The following is a 24,458-nucleotide window of genomic DNA, read 5'->3' as shown; positions in this document are numbered from 1 at the left end:
TATCATTAGAATCCCTTTTTTTAATACTAACACGTAGGAATAGCCTTAAGAAAGGCTATACTTCTTCTACCTTTAGAAGTCTTCACTGCGCTGCCGTTCCTTAGATATCCCAGTTTTCTTCGGTATGCAAATGATTTTTCTCACAGCACTGGGAGCGTCCCCAATGCTGCTTGAAAAACCTCCAGCGCCGCCTCATCTTCTTCTGGAACGCCTCTCCACTGCTTCCTCTTCTGGTGTTGGTTTTCTAAATCTTAGACCTGCACAGTCGGCTCTGCCATTGGCCTTCAGGCATAGCTGACTGCACATGTCTGCAGCCATTTTCTTGTGGCCACTTACACGAAGGTACTGCATACACAGTATGCTTGTGTAAGCGGCCACTAGAAAAAGGCCGCAGACAGGCACAGTCGGCAGCGCCAGAACAGGATGCATACCTCCCAACCGTCCCAATTTCCATGGGACATTCACGATTTCGGTGACGTGTCCCGCGGTCCCGGTTGGAGGGAGGTATATCCTGATTTCAACTCAGATCTGCGTCCTCCAGACGCAGATCTGAATTGAATACATACGTGACTAAAGCAAGGAGCTGTCACAGCTCAGTTCCTTGCTTTGCCGCTGCACTCTGGCTAGTGACTGTGTAGACGCGATGTGAGCAGTGGAGGAGTGAGGAAAAGGTGAGTTTAAGTGGTTGTGTGTAGACATTGAGGTGGAACATGAAACTTGGGGGCAGATGAAGAAGGGGATGGCATGACATTGGGGGCAGAGATGTGGGGACATGAATCTGGGGGCAGAGATGTGGGGACATGAATCTGGGGCAGAGATGGGGGGGCATGAATCTGGGGGCAGAGATGGGGGACATGAATCTGGGAGCAGAGATGGGGACATGAATCTGGGGGCAGAGATGGGGGACATGAATCTGGGGGCAGAGATGGGGGGACATGAATCTGGGGCAGAGATGGGGGACATGAATCTGGGGGCAGAGATGGGGGACATGAATCTGTGGGAAGAGATGGGGGACATGATTCTGAGGGCAGAGATGGGAGACATGAATCTGGGGGCAGAGATGGGGGACATGAATCTGGGGGGACATCAATCTGGGGGCAGAGATGTGGGGAAATGAATCTGGGGCAGAGATGGGGGGGCAGGAATCTGGGGGTAGAAATGGGGGACATGAATCTGGGGGCAGAGATGGGGGGACATGAATCTGGGGGCAGAGATGTGGGGACATGAATATGGGGGCAGAGATGGAGGGGACATGAATCTGGGGGCAGAGATTGGGGACATGAATCTGGGGGCAGAGATGGAGGGGACATGAATCTGGGGGCGGAGATGGGGACATGAATCTGGGGGCAGAGATGTGGGGACATGAATATGGGGCAGAGATGGGGGGCTTGAATCTGGGGGCAGAGATGGGGGACATGAATCTAGGGGCAGAGATGGAGGGGACATGAATATGGGGCAGAGATGGGGGGCTTGAATCTGGGGGCAGAGATGGGGGACATGAATCTAGGGGCAGAGATGGAAGGGACATGAATCTGGGGGCAGAGATGGGGGACATGAATCTGGGGGCAGAGATGGGGGACATGAATCTGGGGGCAGAGATGGGGGGACATGAATCTGGGGGCAAAGATGTGGGGACATGAATCTGGGGGCAGAGATGTGGGAACATGAATCTGGGGCAGAGATGTGGGGACATGAATCTGGGGGCAGAGATGTGGGAACATGAATCTGGGGCAGAGATGGGGGGACATGAACCTGGGGGCAGAGATGTGGGAACATGAATCTTGGGACAGAGATGGAGGGGACATGAATCTGGGGTTAAAGATGGGGACATGAAACTGTGGGCAGAGATGGGTGACATGAATCTTGGGGCAGAGATGGGGGAGACATGAATCTGACAGTGCGCTGAATTCAGTGCACTATCGGCTTTCCCGATCTGTGCTCGGTGTAAAGTGCTATCGGTCCCGGTACCGTAGGGCTTTACAGTCAGAAGGGCGTTTCTGACACTTAGCCAGGGACGCCCTTTTGCCCAGCAGCGCCTATCGCGCTGTGCGGTATGAGCGGGGAGGAACTCCCCCCTCCCCTCCTGATAATACTCGTCTATGGACGAGCTGTGTGAGCAGAGGGAGGGGGCGTTCCTCCCCGCTCCACAGTACAACGCTGTAGGCGCTGCTGGGCAGTAGGACGTTCCTGGCTAACTGTCAGAAACGCCCTTCTGACTGTAAAGCGCTACGGTACCGGGACCGATAGCACTTTACACCGGGCACAGATCGGGAAAGCTGATAGTTCGTCGATGAATTCAGCGCACTGTCAGCTTTCCAGCAGTATACAAAACTGCATATGCGCGATCTGATGAAAGGTCCTCTTTAAGGCTATTCCTACATGTTAGTATTAAAAAGGGACTCTAATGATAGAATCCCTTTAAGATGACAGATCACTTTCAACCTTGCAAATGGGTCAATAAAACCCCCTTTACTCCCAAAGATTAGTGGTACTTCAATGGTTAAAGCAATAGACAATACACTGACGCTAATATAACCTGGAAAACATAAGGCAACATAAAACGTCAGCCTATCCATTCCTTGCTGACCGCTGGTCGTCTGTGACTCAGCTGCGCAATGACTCACTCTGCGCAACCATCAATCACCTCAGCGCTGCAACATCGTTCTCTATCACGTGCTGACCCCTGCGTTCCACGTGCAGAGCCACGTGACCGAGCCCGCAATGTTTGTAAACATGCGTCATAGCACCACGTGAGAACGGGCCTGAGGGCGTACACTATGACTGATAGCTTCTATGCCCAGTCAGAGGAGACAATATGGCGACTGACAACTGAAGCAGCCAATACACTAACGGGGCGGGTCACAAATGACTGAAGACAACCAGTGGGTCCGCTGAAGCCTGAGCTAAGTGACAGTCTCGGCCAGCGATTGGAGGGAGAGAATGTATCATAAGGGTCAAGGGTGACGGCGAGCTACTCCTATGTGTGTGAGGTAACGGTATGACGCACCCGTGACCGCTCCATACGTGGAAGGCAGTGATGTGATCATGGCAGCTGCTAGTGGTTCCTGTGAAGCACGGATTCTTATTGGCAGAGCGCTATAATGGATATAGGAGAGCCATACGGGTCATACGTTTACCCAGGCACTTATATAGAAAGTCCTGCATGTGTTTCTGTATCATTTGCTCAGTTATCCACTTGTAGCCGATCTACCATTTATTTTTTGTTTGTTTGGTTTCCACTGGTTGTGAACAAGATGGCTCTTGGGCATACACTGTAGCCATCCTCTATATGGAAAGTATACTGGACTAGGTGCTGGAATGGTAAAACCAAGGTTTCTCAGTCCATGGATTCTGTTCTCTGCAGTTTGCCTCAAGTGGCAGTAACCGGAGGCATCACACCATAGTCCCACACCATCTGATCTGCTTTTTGAGGTTTCATGAGGCTATAATGTCACCTCAGAGTTATTGTACCTGATACATCAAAGCATAACGGTGTGCATGCTGGATGTTTTATAGGCAAGTTTTTGGAACGTCTGTGGGAATTAGATATAGGGTAGTGACCCCTACTAATCATGAAATTCATGGGGCTTTTCTGCATTTCTACAGGTTACAGAACACTACTGACTTCTAATGTTATTTGTATTATATAGCTTAGGGCGGGTTCACCCCAGCGACCGATCTCTATTTAGCAGGTTTACGTTTTCTGTTGGGAGAAGACGGAAACCCGGCACTCAGTGTCCGCCGATGAAGGCCTGTGCGCGTCTTCTGCTCTCTGTGGCGAAACAGTTTTTGTTAGTTTTTTTGTTTGTTTTTTAACCGGACATAAAGTCCCGCATGTCTGACTTTTTGTCTAGTTAAAAAAAAAAATATATTTTCACCCCTGAGAGCAGATGATGCTCACGGGAGGACACTTTGCAAAACTGCTTGCCGGTTTCCATCTCATGTCTAGTTTCTCAGGCAGGAAATGGAAACCTGCAAAATGGAGATCAGGGAGTATATTATTCCGTATGACACACAACAGCTGCTGCAGATCCCTCTTTTTAAGAGTTAGGTGAGAGACTTGGATATGCAAGACTTTCTGTCTGTCCAAAAAAAGCGGATTCACAGCAGAGAGGCTGCAAACAGACAACTGCAGATTGCAAAAACCCATTCAAGTGAATGGATGTAGCTATAGTTAGAGGTTGTCTCGGCAAACAATAGGCTGAAGGAGGTGAAAAAAAAAATCATACTCGCCTTTCCCCGGTGCTCTGGTGTCCTCCCAGCACAGTCCATTCCTGCTGCTTCGGTATCAGCTTGAAGTGAAACTCCTCATTGTCTATAACATCCTGGATCCCTTGTGTTGAAGCCACTGATAGGCCTAAGTAGTCGCGTGACCACTAAAGCCAATCAGTGGCATCAAGAAGTGATGTCACATGTATTGAGGCCACTGATTCGCCTCAGCAGTCATGTACGGCATGGACTTTGTTCAGAAGATGATGGACCAGACCGTGCTGGGAGGCAGCAGGGGAAGAAGAGTATGATTGTATTGGGTTTTTTTAAATCAGATTTTAAAATATAGTTTTGGGTTGTTTTTTTTTATTTCGGGGCGAACATACAAACTCCTTGCAGATGTTGTTCCTGGCGGGATTCAAACCCAGGACCGCTGAGCCACTGTGTTTCCCCCTATATTAAAATATAATATTAGTACTTGTACAACCCCCTTTAAGGTTAGCCTTACACTTTAGGCAAATGTTGGTTGTTCGACAACCGCTATCTTGGCCAACTCTCCCATGCATTCTTGGCTTATTGTGAGTATTGTATGCTTGCTAAATGGAAAAGTACAGAAAACCACTGCCAGACAGTTCTCAAAGCGCAAAAGACAAAAAATAATTACATTTATAAAAAAAAATTTAAATCCAACTGGCCGGTCTATCTTTCCCAACAGCTGCTTTATTAAAATCAGCAGATTTGGTTGTATATGGACCTCTTCATTAATGGGAGCTCTGTGACTAGCACTGATGGGAGTTACTTGATTTGGTGCTTGTAGTGCCCTATTTCTTTCAATATGCAAATTGCTATTTTGAGCAATGAGTGTGTTGCCTCTTACCTTATTGGAGCAATGGCAATGCCCTACTTGCTCCAAAGATCCAATGTGCATATTGATAAAAATGGTGATATCAGCGCAACTGAGGCACTGATACACAAGGGGAAAACACTGTTAGGTTAGCGTTGCATGAATCAATCTGTTGGCTCCATATGCTAGGTTCTATTGACAGGCTACCTTTAAATTATCTGTCTCACATGGTCCCCAGTTTACCATAGGGAACCTGGTATATTATAGGTAGCATGTTCATAAATCGGGCATAATCCTTCTGTTTCAGTCAGAAGTAATAAACCTTCTCACATATTGCTGCTGCCAGCTGACAGTCTCCTCTCACTGAGTAGGTAAAGCTTATGCGTGCGACTTGTTATTGTGTATCGTGACCATTTTGGAAATATACTTTACTAACCTATCTAACTTCCTTTTTAATAGAAAGCAAGCAGCAACAATCTCCTTAACAAGTCTCTGAGCTATTTTTAGGGAAAGTCCGAACCTATTTGTACTGTGAATACATTGAGCTGAGGCGTTTACCAAAGTGTTATGGTTACTTAGCTGTATCTCTGGTATAATACCACCTAGAAAAATTATATCCTAAGAACTACTACATATTAAAGTTAGATTCCCGACTAGTGATATCTCAAATAAGCTTAATATGCAGCAATTCATACTGCATATAAAATCACGTTCCCGATTGTCTTTTTAATTAGTGGTATCTCTAATTCTTTTAGAGCTAATATTTCTACGATTTTTTAGGCGGTATAAAATTAGAGATACAGCCATATGTGTAATGACTATCCCAACTTTGCTAATGCTTCAGTTCTACATCCTCCATTAAGTGCACAGACAGAGTATCCCTGGCAATGCTTAGTGTTAGGGATGGTGTCATCTGTGTCTGCTACAGGGCCCGCAAGGCTGCAACCTTAGGGGGCTCAGTGGGTCCCTACTGTTTTTAGATTTTATTTTTTTTTTATAGGCTGTTATCTGCTGGCGTAACTCCAACAGGTAACAATACCAATATGCTCCTGCCGACTGCCGCCTCTGCTTCCCTTTCAGCCCATCAGGGGAAGCCCATGTTTCCTTGGCGGTTTAATTTAGACTGAATATGTCCAAACCGAAACTGCTATTATACTCTAGGGCAGGGGTGCCCAATACGTCGATTGTGATCTACCGGTCGATCGCAATGGACGTATGGGTCGATCGCGGGATGCAGCCAGGGATCCCCGGTGTCTGCTTGTTCACAGTGCAGGCTGAGGGTCGACTCTCAGCCTGCGCTGTGAACAAGCACTCCGGATACTTGCAGGCAGCTCTAAGGAATGGAGGGGGCCGAGGTGCTGCTTGTTCACAGCGCAGGCTGAGAGTCATCTACGGACACTGGCAGGCTGGGGCTGCCGCAGCCCCAGCCTGCCAGTGTCCAGAGATGACTCTCGGCCTGCGCTGTGAACAAGCAGACAGCGGGGATCCTAGGGCGGCCACAGAACACTGTCTCCTGCTCTCACGATCTGTCCGGTCCTGCCCACAGACATGCCCCACCCACAGGCCTGCCCCGGCCCAGTCCACATGAAGTGGGTAGTAGATCTTTCGACTTGGTCATGTTTTAAAGTAGCTCACATGCTGACAAAGTGTGAACACCCCTACTCAAGGGTCTATACAGACCCCAGAGTATAATGATACGAGGCCTAAGAGGATAAAATAAAGAATCCTGGGCAGATATACCCACCTCTAATTCCTTTAAATTTTTTGACGTCTGAACAGGTTATTTATCTACTTGTATGAAATGCATTGTATTAGGGCTAGTTCACACTGGGATTCCGCGTGTGCACTTTCTGTCGCGGCTGCCGCGATAGGATGCAGTGCACAGCATCCCGTCGCGGCTTTCCGCTCCGAATTAGGCCCAAATGAATAGGCCTAGTCTGGAGGGTGGTGTCGTGAGGCAGACACCACGGCTGAATCAGCCGCAGAATCTGCCTGAAGAAAGGGCAGCTCGCTTCTTTTTTCCGCTGGAGCAAACCACTAGCAGAAAAGAGAACAATAGCGGTCTGCATAGACCTGTATTGTGAGGGGGTGGATTTTGAAAAGGATTCAGCGCCCAAATCCGCCCCTTCTTCCCCCGTGTGAATGAGCCCTTACAGTCCACTCCAGTAGGTCTGCCTCAGGAAAAACCATTCAATTTCAGTTGTATTTATTTATTTATTTACTAGCTGGTACCCGCGACTTCATCTGCGGTGATTGTAGCAGTGGGTATATACAGGCGTGGGTAAGGTTTTCGTAGTGTGTATAAGGGATGGGATATGAAATGTAAGTTTGTATCTTGTTTTTGCTGTAATTCAGAGAATACGTGAGACTTTTGTGTTGAAGGTAATTTGTATTTGAGCTGCTATACGGTGTTGTGAGAAACTTTACATAGTGACTTTGGGACAGAGGTATTTGAAGTTAACCCTTTCCCGCCGATGGCATTTTTTGATTTTCGTTTTTGACTCCCCTCCTTCTAAACCCCATAACTTTTTTATTTCTCCGCTCCCAGAGCCATATGAGGTCTTAATTTTTGCGGGACAAATTTTTCTTCATGATGCCACCATTAATTATTCTATATAATGTACTGGGAAGCAGGGAAAAAATTCAAAATGGGGTGGATTTCAAGAAAAAATGCATTTCTGCGACTTTCTTACGGGCTTTGGTTTTACGGCGTTCACTGTGCAACAAAAATGACATGTCCCCTGTATTCTGTGTTTCATTACGATTCTGGGGATACCAAATTTATATGGTTTTAGTTACATTTTGACCCCTTAAAAACAAATCCAAAACTGTTAAAAAATTTTTTTTGAAAAGTCGCCATATTCCGACAGCCGTAACTTTTTTATACGTGCATGTACGGGGATGTATAGGGCGTCTTTTTTTGCGGGACTGGGTGTACTTTGTAGTTCTACCATTTTCGGGAAATGTTATTGCTTTGATCACTTTTTATTCAAATTTTTATCAGAATCAAAACAGTGAAAAAACGTCGGTTTGGCACTTTTGACCATTTTGCCCGCTACGGCGTTTACCGAACAGGAAAAATATTTGTATAGCTTTGTAGAGCGGGCGATTTCGGACGTGGGGATACCTAACATGTATGTGTTTCACAGTTTTTAACTACTTTTATATATGTTCTAGGGAAAGGGGGGTGATTTGAATTTTTAATCCTTTTTTTTTTGTTTTGATATTTTTTTTTTACTTTTTTTATACTTTTTTTTTGCATTTATTAGACCGCTTAGGGGTATTGACATGGGTGGGCGGTGTCGCGGATTGTCAGAGCGGTGGGGGTCGGCAAACATGGCTGCTCCAGAGCGTTAAAGAGAGCCTCCTGGAGTATCGGTAAGGTGAGGGGCAAAGTGGTAAAGTATATGTATATGAGATTGTGTGGGGTTAGGGGCGAGGCTGGAGAGGGCAATATGAATTTTGTGGCTTGCTATGGTCCAAAGTGTGTGAGATTGCAGAGATGGTGGTGTGGGTTTGAGGTTTGTGGGGGTCCTGGGAAAAACGTATGTGCGCTATTGTGACGAAAAGTAGCCTATTGCGCAATGGGGTGTATTAACTATGTTTGTGGAAAATTTCAGCCAAATCGGTCGAGCGGGTTTTGCGTGATTGACTAACAAACATCCGAACACACAAACCCACAAACATCCAAACTCACAAACTTTCACATTTATAATATTAATAGGATTTATTTATTTATTTATTTTGGCTGCGGCGCGTGTGAGTTGCACCAGAAGGGGCCCACGCAAACTTGGAGCCGGCCCTGAGTTAGGTCATTGCTAATCGGAACTTTACAGCTTGTTTTCAATAAAAATAACGTTTGGTAGTCTATTAGACACAATCCCACTCATCTCCCATCCCGACGACACAACTGCAAAATAAAATAAAATGGGAGTTACACCTTAATGTATATAGTGTAGTGGATGCAAAGAAGAGAAGAAAAATAATCTTTTCATTTTATTTCCTCTTTGTTTAAGATCTGCAGCTCTTAAAAATGCTAATTTAATCTGCAATGAGTGAACAAGGCCTTATTTAATGGTATTGTCTAGACTATAAATGGTTAACATGGCTTGAGCAGGTGCAATATTTGTAACCTCTTGTTAGAAGAACGCTATAGGGAAGCTGCCATTTTTTTCTGCATTCGTTCGTAAATAACATCTTTTTGATAAACCCTCCCCATTGAGTTTTCCATGGTCGACATCTATATATTTAGACTTGCTTGCTTAATAGGCGTGTATGTGTGTGTGTGAGAGAGGCTGCGTGTTTTTCTCCAGTGCTGTTGCTATGCAGCAGTTCTTTCATGCTGTTCACTAGATCCCCCTGTCACTGTTTATATGCGTGATCACTGACAAAACGTTCAACTATTTAGCAGAGATTTTAACCTGTTTTTCTTCCTAGATCATGTTCAATGATCTTCATTTTTGTGGTTTGTTTTGAACAGGAGAATGGGGCCAGCCAATGAAACCACAGAGGTGTTTCTCTTCAAGCCAATCCTATTGCGAGAGTCCTCTGCAGCATTTCCTTGTCACCCAGCGAGGGAGTGGTGGATACACAGGGAAAAGAGGTAGGAAGATGCTGCAGGTTTCATCTTTCTCTAAATCTGCTGTCTAAACCTCCAAAGTGTCACTTTGAAGCAGCTTCTGTGTAGACACTCTGACTCAACAGCCTTCTCATTCTCTAATATTTTAGGAGAACATTCAGTAAATAATGTATTTCACTGTGAAAGCTGATTTGAACTGACGCTTTCCTAAACCCTCTGCGGCAATGAAGAGAGAAGAGCAATCTCTCCTCCTTTAATCTCAGGCAAGTAAATGATTAACTATTTAAAGTAAAGACTGAAGAGTAAAGCATCACATTCGCACTTATATGTAGTCTAATATGTATATAGTCTGATCATGTGCTCATGTTACATATATTCTTAAAAAGACTGTTACCTTACTTGTGAAGATATTGCAGCAATTGGCATAAATTATACTGCGTATGTCATGAGATAAAACATGTCGGCTGTGTGAAGAATCCACATTGACAGCTGTTGAACCTCAAGTTGCGTACTCGACTGTTCTTGTATTGGGCGGCTTTCAAGGAATGGTGCCTGAATGATGTTCCTAGAAAGCATAAGAGCCTGCTCCATATTCTCCTTATGCTGAGTCGAGCCACTAGTTAATTTTTTTTCTAGGAAGTGTGTGTATACTACTGTAATCTATGGTATGTGTTTTTTTTTTTTATTTGTAAGACATGGGTTTCAGGAATTCTGATGATTTTCATTTGTGTAAGAAAAGAACTGTGCGCACCATGAAAAGCCTCATATGGGAGGGGTGGAGCTGAACTGTTGGGCTATGGGTAATATTTTCATGGTATTGCGCAGTACTCTATAGCTACTAGTACCTGAGGTTTATAATAAACATTAACCCATTCAGCAATGTGTAATGCACAAAGCCTGTGACGTTAGTTTGTTTGCTTGTCATTTCTTTTGAAATCAATAAAGCTATATAAAATAACCCTTTCTATTCTATAGGATTGGCAACCTTCCTGCTTGCTTCCTGAAACATAGCGAATTTTCATTATAGATTTATGGCGGCTTTTTTTTTTTTTTTGCACATGAATATATATACAAGTGCATAAAGGTACACCAAGGCCAATCATAAGGATCAGATCGCTTTATATGATTTTATATACCAGGAATTCTTTGGATTACGGGACAGGTAGGCACTAAGCACCATCTTTCTCAACATGGCATGAATGTAGGCTAGGAAATGGTTACAGAAATGAGAAACTGGATCAGGTGTGGGCTATGCAGTAATAGAAACGAGGCTCAGTCGCCATTTTCTGTTTACGCCTAAGCTTTAAGACTATAATAATCCGTTGCCAGATGATGTTCTTTCAAGCGGGCTGCATACAGTATGCTGACATTTAGAAGATATACATTTTATAATACAGAAAGTGTTTCTACCATTTCTTTCATTCTCTGCAAACAATGACCTCTGTACTAGAGATAATGGGTCAGGTTTATTAATACTGTCTAAAAGTAAGATTGTATAGCTGCACTTAAACTGTGCCAGATTTAGCAAGGTGACAAATGATAATTGTAGCTCATCTTTAGACTGTCTGCCTATTAGTGAGGCCTAGTTTCCAACAACCGCAAAAAAGTACCAACATTTTGGAGCAGAAGGTCTCATTTTTAAGCTATTCTCAATTTCATACTTCTTTCCAATAAGGCCTGGCCTTTGTAACGGTATGTGCAGAACTTGTGAATAAATTGTGACATAAAACGTATGCTATCTATTTGGGGCAAGTTGTGACAGAATTATGGTGCTTTTTCAATAGTAAATCTGCTCCAGTATGTGAGATTTTTCAATTTTTAGCTAAGGCTCCCCCTGTGCTCCAAGCACAACCGCGTCATCATTCTCTCACTGTATGACTCTGGTGTCCTCTGTGGAGGCTAATTTACATAACAAGAAAAATACTTTTTCTGAAAAACCCTTGCAAGAGTCAGGATATAAAAGGTATGCCTGCACTAGCCTTTCTAAAGACTAAATATAGCATTAGCTAAAGGGAGTCTGACCGATACAAAATGTCTCCCAAACTCCTACTAGTGCTGTGTACATTAGGTGCCTTTGATAGAAGCAGAAACTTTCCTTTGTGATCAAAAAAATAATTATTTCTAGATATATATCAGCCAGCAAAAGCATTGTGGGAAGTGGGCCTGATTTGCCTATAGACAGCTGCATGCATTTTGACGCTGCTCTACCTGATATTTAGGCCTCTGTCAGCATCCCAAGTCAGTCTGTTCCCCTGGTGCACTTGCTGTTGGGTTTTCATATATATAAAAAGTTTATTCTCTTGCAATGTAGTTTGTGGCTTCAAAAGTATGTTTTTGGTTTTTTTTCTCCTAATAAAAGCCCCTACACAGCACATTTTGGTTTGGGGGACATTGTGGACCTGACAGACTCCTTTTGATGTTTAAAGCATTGTCAGAAGACAATATCAGTATCATTTGATCAATTATGGCTGCATGCGAGCCAGACATATTTTTAGACAGCTCTGCAGAATGGCCCTATCCAAAGTGGAAATGAAAATAAACACTCAACTCATCACATTGTGTTTTAATATAACATATATAGAACTATTCAGCTCTTTCATAGTAAAGAAATCAATTTAACAGGGCTTTATTCGGTTTCATCATGCTTATGTTGACCATTATTTACCTTCTGTCCTTCAGTTGACTACTACACCTTATCGAGAACTTTAGATGACCTCTATTGATGATATGCGATACATATATGGGACCCTTTCAGAAATCACAGTTATCTCTTTGGAGCAGTTATAAAGATAAAGAATAATAAATATTATTAACCATATCTAAAAAATTGTTTGTCTTATATACATGGTCATCTCCTGACCTTTCTTTGTTTTCATAAACCAATATGAAGATCTTCCCTAGTCAATCTTCCGGTGTGTATCTACTGTTCTCTCTTTTATAATGCAGTGTCTTCTGGATAGATCATACTAAATGCTCAGAATACCCCTAAATTTCTAAGAACGTGTAGGATGCACTCTATCCATGTGACAGTTTTGTTTGTGTTTTATCTGTATATTGCAAGAGATTGGACTATGTGTTAGACTACTACTTGTGTTAATTTGTCATTGACTAGATTTATTAAAATGCCAGGATACGGACCAGTACTACATTCCATTTCTCTTCCGCAGGCGGGCCTATATCCCTCTCCCATTTAGCCCCACCAGTGACAGTCTGTTAGCTGGCAGAGAGAAGAGGCCATCTAACAAAAGCTACCCAGATGGGAGACCCAGCGAATTGTCATGTGCCCCAGACCTCATGAAACGTGTACAGAGTTCCTTTTTCATTGTACACACCCCTCTCCAGGTGTATAAGTGCACTTAATCCAGTACACAGCAGTTTATGGCCCAAGCACACTCATTCTAGGTTTCTGCGACCTTTCTGCTCTGATCTACCTACATGGATGGCCTACAGGCTGCTACTTTGCCTCACTTTAACCTATGTTACTCTTCTCTATCCTAAGGTGGAAATTATTGCACAGTTACTAGATGGTTTTACTCTGGAGGGGTAACGGGACGGGTTTGTTGCACTTTGTGTGCAGTGCTGCAACGGTGCAGAATTTCTTTCTAGCCTTGTTTGTGTAATTACATAATGAAAAAATGGACAGTAGTAATTCTAATAAAATCAACATGATTCACAGAAAGTGAAATCCTGGGTTGAGCTGAATGTTTGGCGGCATACTAATTTGAAGTTTGAGGGAAAATTTGGAAGGGCTATGCAGGAATACAAAGTATTGGTTATTTATGTATCAATGCACTCTAGGTATTGTGTTGTAAGATACTGTTAAAGGGGACTTGTCAGGTTTTTGGGGGTTTTTTTAGTTATAACCTTTTAAAACCTTGTGCACATGTGTCCAAAATAGTCAGTGGCAGAGAACAGCTTCATCTAGTCATGCAGTTATTATTCCAAATCACAGTCTTTAAGGCCAGCAGTTGGGTGAAGGCATCAGACTAAGGTCTAATGATGGGGGACTTCTGAGTCATACCACACAGGGTATTATTTGGCAGAATGACTACTTGAATAGATGAAGCTGATCCAATCTCGTAACTAGATAAGATTGGGTTGAAGTCTGGACTTTGCCTGGACCATTGTAACACCTTCATCTTTTTTAGCCATTCTGTTGTAGGTTTGCTGATGTACTTAGGATCATGACCCAATTTCAGCCAGGCTTTATCTGTTGGATAGATGGCCTGACATTTGACTAGAGTGTGTGTGTGTGTGTGTGTGTGTGTGTGTGTGAGATGCTCGGGTCATGTGGCTGCAAAACCAGTGTAAATCATCACCCCTCCGCCACTATGCTTGACCGATGGTATGAGGTGTATGCTGTGTTTAGTTTTCACCAAAAGTAGCACTATGCGTTATGTCCAGGCATCTTCATTTTTGTCCCATCTGTCCAATGGACATCGTTCCTGCGGTATGTTTAGGTGCAGCTTTGCAAACTTATAGAGAACCTTTAACTGCCTCTGTCAGGAATTTGTAGTCCCCACCACTGCTGAGCAATCAATTCTGTTAGTTTTGGTGCCTGATATGCTTGGGAACAGTGGAAGCTAGAGGAAAAATTCCAGCTACACAGGAATCAGTGGAGTGGCACCTGTAAACAGTGAATTGAAGTTAGTGGAAGTGATAAAAAGTTCTCTTTAACCCTTTCTGTACTATTATATCAGAAGTTGGGGCTTTAACTATGGGAGATACTCGCATGTCGGCAGAAACCACTCCTTTTCCAACTACTGACCTTTAGCATTAATACGTTAGCATAGCGGTAACAGGGATTTTAATCCCTCATTATTTCCTCCACATCGTATAATGCTGCCTAGTGCTCTCCCCTCACAACCCTGACAACTCAGGAGTTATTTTAGCTTACAAGATAGCCATCTTCAGATTAAGGCCTGGTTGACATCTGTGTTCAGCATTCTGTTTGGGAAGTCTGTTTGGGGACCCCCCGAACTGAATAGCGAATGCATTACCCCCTTCCCGCCAATGGCATTTTTTGATTTTCGTTTTTGACTCCCCTCCTTCTAAACCCCATAACTTTTTTTTATTTTTTTTATTTCTCCTCTCCCAGAGCCCTATGAGGTCTTAATAATTGCGGGACAAATTTTTCTTCATGAGGTCACCATTAATTATTCTGTATAATGTATTGGGAAGCTGAAAAAAAAATTCAGAATGGGGTGGATTTGAAGAAAAAATGCATTTCTGCGACATTCTTATGGGCTTTGGTTTTACGGCGTTCACTGTGCAGCCAAAATGACATGTCCCCTGTATTCTGTGTTTCGGTATGATTCCGGGATACCAAATTTATATGGTTTTATTTACATTTTGACCCTTAAAAAAAAAAAAATCCAAAACTGTGTTAAATTTTTTTTTATAAAAGTCGCCATGTTCTGACAGCCGTAACTTTTTTTTATACGTCCGTGTACGGGGATGCATAGGGTGTCTTTTTTGCGAGGCCAGGTGTACTTTTTAGTTCTACCATTTTCAGGAATTTGATCACTTTTTATAAAAAATTTTATCAGAATCAAAACAGTGAAAAAAACCGCGGTTTGGCACTTTTGACTATTTTTCCCGCTACGCTGCTTACCGAACAAGAAAAATATTTTTATAGATTTGTAGAGCGGGCGATTTCGGACACGGGGATACCTAACATGTATGTGTTTCGCAGTATTTAACTACTTTTATATGTGTTCTAGGGAAAGGGGGGTGATTTGAATTTTTAACACTTTAAAAAAAAAAATTTATACTTTTTTTTTTTTTTTACTATTTTTTAATTTTATTTATTTTTTGCATTTATTAGACCCCCTAGGGGTGCTGATCCCCAGGGGGTCTGATCACTAATGCAATGCATTACAATGCTAATGCATTGCAAAAAAATCATCATTTCTTTTGCAGGCTGCATAGACCAGCCTGCAAAAGAAAGAGATTGCAGACCAGCCAGGAGCCTTTAACAAAGTTCCCGGCTGTCATGGCAACGTGACGTCGGTCCTGGATCCTTTGACCGTGGCATCGGAGGGGTTAATGCCTCCGATCAGTCCGGGGACAGATTGGAGACATTAGCGCCGGTTGTCTACTGCTTAAAGCAGTAGACACCCGTCGGCTATGGTGGCCGCCCTGCTCCCGGGCGGTTGCCATAGTTACACACCCGGCATGTGCCGTACTATTACGGCGGATGTCGGGAAGGGGTTAAAAAACGGTTAGCTAAGAAACCACATGGACTCCATAGACTATAATGGGGTTCGTTTGATTTCCGCTCTGTGTCCGCATGAATCATGCGAAGAGAAAAGTACCGCAAGCAGCACTTTCTCCGCATGTTTTGTGTGGAAACCACACGGACCCCATTATAGTCTATGGGGTCCGTGTGGTTGTTTAGCTAACCGCTTTTTAATGCGTTCACTATTCCTTTCAAGGGGGGGGTCCCCAAGCGGACTTTCCAAACAGAATACCGAATGCAGATGTCAACCAGGTCTAAGATGGTTAGCATAGCTAAGAACTTAAGTTCCACACAGGCAGTTCAGGTTCAAAACTGATCTCAGCAGCTCACAAGTTTACAAAACAGTTTAACAATAAAACAAATCCTTGTCGTCTGACCACTAACTACACAGAATAGTGTCCCTTACTATCAAAATGTAGGCCCGGAGCCTAGAACCTCAAAATAATGTTTATACCAGGTGCAGCACCCCACGCCCTTGGCTCAGTCTGTCTTCCTCAGAGTCAAACCCTGTCTTGGAGATGATCTCCTTTTCTTCGGAAGCCCTCTCAGCTGACGCCTTATGAGGTTCATAAAGCAACCCAAAATCTGGACTGTCCTATATGGAGTTGAACCTGCTCTTTTCTTCCCACTCCAGCAAACTAGCCAATAGAAAAGCTGCACTGCCACACCCCTTATGCAGTATTATGTTTGTGCCTCAGTATGATGCTCCTTAGTGTCTCACACACAGACATACAGTATAACGCCTCTTTATATTGTGTGTGGACACAATTAGGACATTATACCATGTGTAGGCCAACTATGGGCTTTGTTTATGTGAGCTTTAACTGTTAACTATTAACCCCTTTTGGATGGTTTTAGGGTGCATATAATTATGCACCCTAAAATTATTATAGGGTGTTGTATACTTTTCTATTGCTGAATAATTACTCCAAATTACTGGCCCTTTAATAGGGGAGAAATTTTTGCTCTCTTTGGGGTAATATATATGGCCTGGTGGGAGAAGAGGTATTTATTTGACCTAACAATCATTTTGCTCCCTTGATTGTTTGGTATGGCGCTACATTGACAACCTGTTGTTTATCTGTGTCGGTGCTGTGGCGGCCATAACAGTCTTTATACATTATTTAAATGATAATGATATAAGGTCCCAATTTTAATGCAGTTTAGATTTCCTTTCTGGATTTCTGACGGGTAATGTCAGGTTGCAGGAAGGATGTCCTTGAGTCTATCGAAAATCTACCTTTGGCAATACCAATCTTTATGCCACTTATTTTCATTAATTTCATATACTGTATAAGCCGACTTTTTCAGCACATTTTTCATGCTGAAAAAGCTCTCCTCGGCTTATACACGAGTCAGGGCCCACGGAGCACAGAAAACTGGAAGGGGGAGGTCCTTTAGTGCTTCTGCTCTGTGATTGGCTTGTCATGAGGTATCGTGACTGTGATGTCATCAAAGGTTCTGTAGCCACTGGTATGTAACATCTGCAGATATGGTTGAGTCTAAATCCTAGTAGCTCCACCCACACCAGAGTCCGATCACATGGTCATGACGTCATCAGAGGTCCTTTAGCCCACTAGGATTTAGCATCTACCCTGCAGATGAGTGGCCAGGATTCATTGTGTCTTATGGACGATGTCTGTTGTATGGAGGAGAGGAAGCTACAGTAAAGTGACACACACAGGTACCTTCCTTTAGTTACTATTGCTATTAATGTCAGGCATTTGGGGTTATTAATTTAGTTTCAGTAACTCCATGTGCCTCACATTAATAACCGTTAACCCCATCATGTCCCTTATATTAACCGCTGTGTACCCCATATAAGGGTTACTAATATGTGTGACACGTGAGGGTACTAATTGTTACCTCCATATGTCCCACATATCAGTAACTGTTATGTGAGACACACAGGGGGTTAATGTGAGGGTCATGATTGGGATAACTGCTATTACTATGAGGCACATGGAGTTACTGAGCTATAATGCTCATGACCAGACTTTTTATCTGCAATGGTGGATCCCCCCCCCCCATCCCTCGGCTTATACTCGAGTCAATAAATTTTCCCAGTTTTTGTGGTAAAATTAGGGGTCCGGCTTATATTCGGGTCGGCTTATACTCGAGTATGTATGGTAGTTAAGAGTGTACACTTCAGCTAAACGATTTGTGCATATCGTAATTGTTCCTCGGGTCGTGATTTTGAAAAGAAAGTTGCTTATATTATGGTCTAATACCAGAGCAACCTGTTAAAAACTACACCAAAGATTAACGGTCAAACAAATAAACACTATCCAATGATCTTTTGTACTCCATATAGTTTGGAGTTTTCCAAGAGATATGTCATCATAAAAATATTTACCTCTTTTTTTTCAACTTGATCTTCAATTATCTATAGTTTTGTCGCTGAGATACTACTGTATGCCAATGAAACCCAGACCATAGTCAATTTGGTGTCTGCCAGCTTTTTTTCTACCAAATGCACCATTAATTTGGCTACGGCATAAGGAGTCATGTAATATTTGTACATGCTACCAGATGATGTAAACTGGTAAGGATTTTTACTTTTTTTTTTTTTTTTTGTCAAGTCCTATACAATACACAAATATTTTAAAGGGATTTCCTCATCTCCCTCTCTCACCAGTTTGTCTGCTGTCTCTTACTCTCAATTACTGTATTTTTGGACCTCAGTATAGACATTGCTTTAACCATGAGAACTTATTTATTATGGTTACTAGAAATCTATAATAATGCAGATCACATAAAATGCACAGTAAATGTATTTTACATTACATAGGTTTGGAGAGAAACAAAAATGTACATGCTGCTAGGAAGGACATGTAGACTTGCAGTAAGCTCAATGTTATCTGTATGCATATTGTCTGAGCCTTTATCAGCAAACTGCAATTAGCTGACCTGATTGCCCAAAGAGCAGGATATATCAGCTCTGAGAGAAAGCATGATCCATCCTGAGGGCTCAGCCCCCTTACCCTCTAGAGATCAGCGAGTCACCTCACTTCTATAATTCTAAATAATGAGAACTACTAGGTTAGGTTCTTTGAAAACAATGGGAAGAAGTAATTTCATATAGCAGGTAAGAGAAGCAACATTTCTAAAGCAATTTATTTGGGAAAACTCTTGAATTTTAAAAGGCTAGCAGTTTAGATAGGATCCTTTTAATTGAAATACCACATATGTGGTTTACTTAATTTCTCGCACCACCTGCCATTTGCAATATGTTGGCTGCACTACAAATAGTATAAACTCAAGTATAAAGACGTTTCTCTGATTTCTCCCATGCCAAAACCAGGAATGTGTCAGCAGCATCCCTTCACTTTTCTAGTGTGCATGTTGGGAATGTGTCTACATTAAAAGTACAAGCTACAGAAAGGGTTTGCTGTCTTGCAGGAGGTAGACAGCTGTTAACTATTAATCCCTTCCCGACATCCACTGTAATAGTACGGCTGATGTTGAATATTTAAATATGGCAGCCACTTGGGAGCATTAACCCCTCAGCTTTGACCGAGGTACCATTTTGCCGGGGATCGCCGGCACCTGGAGCAAGCTCCGGGGCCGGTGTCCCATTACTGTGGCATCCTGACTTTCCTGTACGATAGACTGTTCTACAAAGTTTCTTCATAGGAAATTTGTTATAGAAATGAGTGATAAGCAGACAGTTCTTCTTAATACCGCAATGATGAAGGCACTCACAGCTCAATCTGCCTAATAATTTCACTTCCTGTTAGCAGCTAGCTATATTACTTAACAGAGCAAACAGAAAGTGAAGTGTAATCCCCAAGATGGTCTCTGATCAGAAGCTGAGGAGAAGTTGGATTTCAGGATATGAGTGTATTGTATATGAAGGAATCCTGGAGAGTAGACCATCAGGTGATGGGTACTTGGATAGGAAAAATGTTTTTGCTGCTATACTTCTTTGTCATTCTGTATCCACAAGTGAGAGAGAAACTGATTCTAGAATGGACCCCATAGTTTTGTATAGGATCTGTTCTGGTATAATAGGCATCAGTTCTGTGTATCAGATTGATGGAAAAAACACTATCTACAGGGTTTCTCTGTCCAGCTCCCTTTAAAATGTATGTAGATGCTGACACATCTGAAGGCAGATGTGTCAGCACCTGGCATTCTGTACATCCAGTGCCCTAAACTGCCTCCTCCCAAGTCTATGTACTGCAGTAAAGCCAGCCATTGCAGGCTTCATTATTGTACTAGGGCGGGGTTACTCTTTTCAACTCTGCAGCTCCTGGACTCTTGTTGGCAAATATAATGCTAATCATTCCTAGGCCAATGACCTAGAGCAGTGATGGCTAACCTTTTAGAGACCGAGTGCCCAAACTGCAACACCAAAGCCACTAAATTATCGCAATGTGCCAACACTGCAATTTAATCTTACTACTGTGCAGATCCACAATTGCAGACAGCTACGGACCCACAAATTACAGTCTTGTGAATGGGGCTTTACATAGCTTTCAATAATACAAACAACTTTGTACTGAAAGGTAATAGTCACTGCATTTGGTACTATTGAACAATTAAGGTTCACTATTTCTATCACACAGGATCTGTTTTATAGTGGCTGCAATGTTATTACTGCCTGTACTAATATCATGTCTGCTATAAAACAGATACTGTGTGATATAAATAGTGAGGGGCCCTCACACAGTATCAAATGCTCTGCACTGACCCCCAGGCAGCATTATATGCTCCATTTTGAGCCCCCACACATTATATGCTTTATAGTAGCCCCCCTCCACAGTATTATATGCTCCACAGTACACCCTCCCACACACACACAGAATTATATGCTCCTCAGTAACCCCCCCCCACACACACACACACACACTTACCCATGAAGAGCCCCCGCGCATCTTTCTCCTTCTGATGCAAGCGCTGATGACTTGCGTCACACTCTGCAGTCAGTGTAGGCCACGGTCGTTGTGGATTTGCACACACAGCTGAATGTATTGATCGCTCGCTAATGGGGAATCCTGTACTGGGTTTCCCATTAGTGGGCGATGGCGCATGTGCCACCCCAATTCCATTGAAGTTAGGATTTGTGTAAAACATAAATAAAAACAGAATACGATGATTTGCAAATCCTTTTCAATTGAATACAATGTTCAAACAGATAATATTTTATTGTTTTTTTGTTTTGTTTTTGCAAATATTCACTCATCCACTTCAATTTGATTTCTGCAACATGTTCCAAAAAAGCTGGGACATGGACAACAAAATTGAGGAATGCTCAAAAAAAGACCTGTTTGGAGCTTCCACAGGTGAACAGGTTAACTGGAAACAGATGAGTGCCATGATTTCGTATAAAAGAAGCATCCCCAAAAGACTGTCGATCACAAGCAAGGATGGGGCGAGGTTCACCACTTTGTGAACAACTGCGTGAGCATATAGTCTAACAATTTCAGAACAATGTTTTTCAAGGTACAATTGCAAGGAATTTAGGGATTTCAGAATCTACAGTCCATAATATCATCAAAAGATTCAGAGAAGCTTGACAAATCTCTGCAAATAAGCAGCAAGGTTGAAAACCAACATTGAATGCCCATCACATTCGATCCCTTAGGCAACATTGCATTAAAAATCAACATCATTCTGTAATGGATATTGCCACATGGGCTCTTGAATTTTGCTCTTTGCTCTGCTCAGAAAACCATTTTCAGTGAACACAGTTCATCTCTACATCTAAGTGCAAGTTAAAACACTACCATGCAAAATGAAAGCCATATATCAACACCAAGAAACACTGCCAGCTTCTCTGAGATGGACTGACACAAAGTGGAAAAGTGTCCTGTGGTCTGATGAATCCACATTTCAAATTATTTTTGGAAATCATGGCCATCATGTCCTCTGGGGCAAAGAGGAAAAGGACTGTTCAGATTGTTATGAGTGCAAAGTTGAAAAGCAGGCATCTCTGATGGTATGGGGTGTGTTAGTGCCCATGGCATGGGTAACTTGCACATCTGTGAAGGCACCATTATTGCTGAAAGGTACATACAGGTTTTGGATCAGCATATGCTGCCATCCAAACATCTTTTTCAGGGACGTCCCTGCTTATTTCAGCAAGATAATGCCAAGAAATATTCTGCAAGTGTTACAACAGTGTGGCTTCGTAGTAAAAGAGTGCGGGTACTAGATTGGTGTGCCTGCAGTCCAGACCTGTCTCCCATTGAACATTGTATTGCGCATCATGAAGCATGTAATATGATTATTGAGACCCCGGGCTGTTGACCAACTCGGGTTATACATCAAGCAAAAATGGGAAAGAATTTCACCTATAAAGCTTCAAGAATTAGTGTCCTCAGTGCCAAAACACATATTGAGTGTTGTTAAAAGGAAAGGTGATGTAACACGGTGGTAAACATTCCCCTGTCCCAATCTTTTGTTGCATCTGTCCCAGCTTTTTTGAAACGTGTTGCAGGCATCAAATTCAAAATGAGTGAATATTTACAAATAATGTTTGAACATTAAATATCTTGTATTTATAGTGTATCTAGTTGAATATAGATTGAAAAGAATTTGCAAATCATGGTAGTCTGTTTTTATTAATGTTTTACACAACATACCAATTTCATTGGGGTTGTAGGTATGATATGCCTGGAAAGTGATGCCAAACTCTTTTATGAAAACATGAATCCAAAGAGAGAGAATGCAGTACCACTCACTCTTTTATGCTTTTACAAGTTGAAGCATATAAACATGAAGATTAATTTATATCCCATTCCGCAGATACATACTTTGGGGTTCATATGCTCAACCTTCAGATTTTTGAGATCACTACTTGGTTAGGGTTCCTCGGTCATCTTTTGGTGCAGGGATGATTATAAAACATGAATTCTGACATACATGTTTTTTATGCCGTAGTTTTACAATGTACTTTGTTTGCACAATTTTGGACAGCCATGTATCCAGACTGACAAGGAAGTCATGACGTCTAGGGTTGGCAGCCACATAAAAAGACTTGCTAATTAATTTGAATAATGACCTGAAACTTAATTTATATCCTGCAAGCTGGCTTCTAGATTGACATTACATTAAGTAGGAGCCACACTCCATTCAACCAGAATTGCTAACACATTGAACCAAAATCCTACTACGACAATTGGCAAAAAAAAAAAAAAAAAACTTAGCTGATCATGAAATCCTTAGTATTGGACAGCTGTCTGACATAATGCATTACTAGGAAGAAGTAAGCTTAGAGTAACCCAGTAGAAGTGTTACCACTAACCCCCCATTGTTACCCAGTACCCTCCACCACCAGGGCTGATACTAATACAACTGATATATATGAATGAACCTGTAGAGAGAAGAGATTTTCTCCTGCCAATGCTTATAAACAAGTCATATGTGTTGTGAAGTCATTTTGTAAAGAACTTGAATGTTTAACATGCTAACTGAGGTCTGTGGTCAAGGATTTTTTTTTTTTTTTTTGCAGTTTCTCTATTTGACCTTGGAGTAAAGTTGTTAGGTTGTCCACTCCTGGAAAGACTGTCAACTATCTTGAATTTTTTTCCACTTGTGAATAACCTTTTTCACTGTATAATGATGGTAATAGTAAGGGTATTCAAATAGTTTTTTTAACAGTATATTTATTAAGGTTTTATGGTAAAGAAATCCTATACAACATCACAAATCCGTGCAAATCAGGAGACGAATAAGAAAATTAAACAATGTGAAAAAAAAGGCAAAAGAAACACAGAAGAGCAAGAAGTAAAACAATGCAGAGGGACAATAGAAAAGATGTCTAAAAAGGTAGAGAAAAGTATCTCAGTCCAATCAGGTCTGCCAGATTTGAAAAAATCATATTTGTCTCCACCCATAGAGTGCAGATGTTCGTTAATCATAATTCAATTAAGTTTAACCTTTAATAGATCTATTGGAACTACTTCTTATTTCAAGCAAGTTTTAATAGCAGTTTTCACTGCCAAAATATAGAAATCCGATGAAACTCTGAGCCTATTAGGAACTCCTGGAATTTTTTTTAATTCCGTAATTGTTGGATAGGTATCAGGTGAAGGTTCAAAGGGATAACTGAGAAAAGCTTGGTATATACCCTATGCTAAAAATGGCAACCCTTCAAGCAGTCCCACCATACATGCATGTGCATTACCATATTGCTGCAATTGTGAGATCACATTGGCGATGATGTAGGGAACATGCAGTGTAGCAAGTGTGCTTGGCTCTACTATCACAGGAATACTTTGTAATTTTCTTGCACTAAGGACATTATTAATAGAAGATTTTGCTGTTGTTTCTGCTTTGTGTTACTATTCCCAAGGAAAGAATGACTTGGATAGGTCTCTTTCCCAAGAGCTCATAAAACCTAGGAAGAGGTCAAATGTAATTACATACAGGTAGTCCTCGGGTTACGACGGTCTCTGGTTACAACGTTTCATGGTTACGACTAGAGATGAGCTAAGAAGTAAACTTTCCTCGTAACAGAAAACTGCCAGCACTCCCGACTAGCAAGGACGAGCCTGCGGCAAATCAACGCTGGTTGTGCAGCAGGCTCGTCCTTGCTCGTCGGAAGAGAGCTGGCAGCTTGCTGTTACAAGGGAGCT

General features: G+C 42.2%; 1 protein-coding gene and 1 long non-coding RNA gene across 7 annotated transcripts in view; one reads left to right on the top strand and one right to left on the bottom strand.

The window, feature by feature from the left end:
* The window catches only part of LOC142194820 (speedy protein 1-A-like), an 80,263-nt gene that overhangs the window by 15,745 nt on the left and 40,060 nt on the right, over nt 1-24,458 (bottom strand). Inside the window, exon 1 of one of the 4 annotated variants that reach the window (XM_075264194.1) lies at nt 2,645-2,688. The exons of 2 other annotated variants lie outside the window; for them this stretch is intronic. The gene's annotated coding sequence lies outside the window, so the exon portion shown is untranslated. Of the gene's footprint in view, nt 1-2,624; nt 2,689-24,458 lie in introns of those variants that run through there. One more of the 4 variants, XM_075264195.1, reaches the window with a different exon arrangement.
* Nucleotides 2,891-24,458, top strand: part of LOC142194831 (uncharacterized) — a 138,670-nt gene continuing 117,102 nt past the window's right edge. Inside the window, exons 1-4 of one of the 3 annotated variants that reach the window (XR_012715052.1) lie at nt 9,127-9,656; nt 9,782-9,895; nt 10,608-10,794; nt 12,312-12,405. This is a non-coding gene — a long non-coding RNA (uncharacterized LOC142194831). Of the gene's footprint in view, nt 2,991-9,126; nt 9,657-9,781; nt 9,896-10,607; nt 10,795-12,311; nt 12,406-24,458 lie in introns of those variants that run through there. The other 2 variants (XR_012715050.1, XR_012715049.1) reach the window with 2 other exon arrangements.

The sequence above is a fragment of the Leptodactylus fuscus genome, chromosome 2, assembly GCF_031893055.1.
Source record: "Leptodactylus fuscus isolate aLepFus1 chromosome 2, aLepFus1.hap2, whole genome shotgun sequence".
Taxonomy (NCBI): domain Eukaryota; kingdom Metazoa; phylum Chordata; class Amphibia; order Anura; family Leptodactylidae; genus Leptodactylus; species Leptodactylus fuscus.
This window is presented reverse-complemented; position numbering and strand designations above follow the sequence as displayed.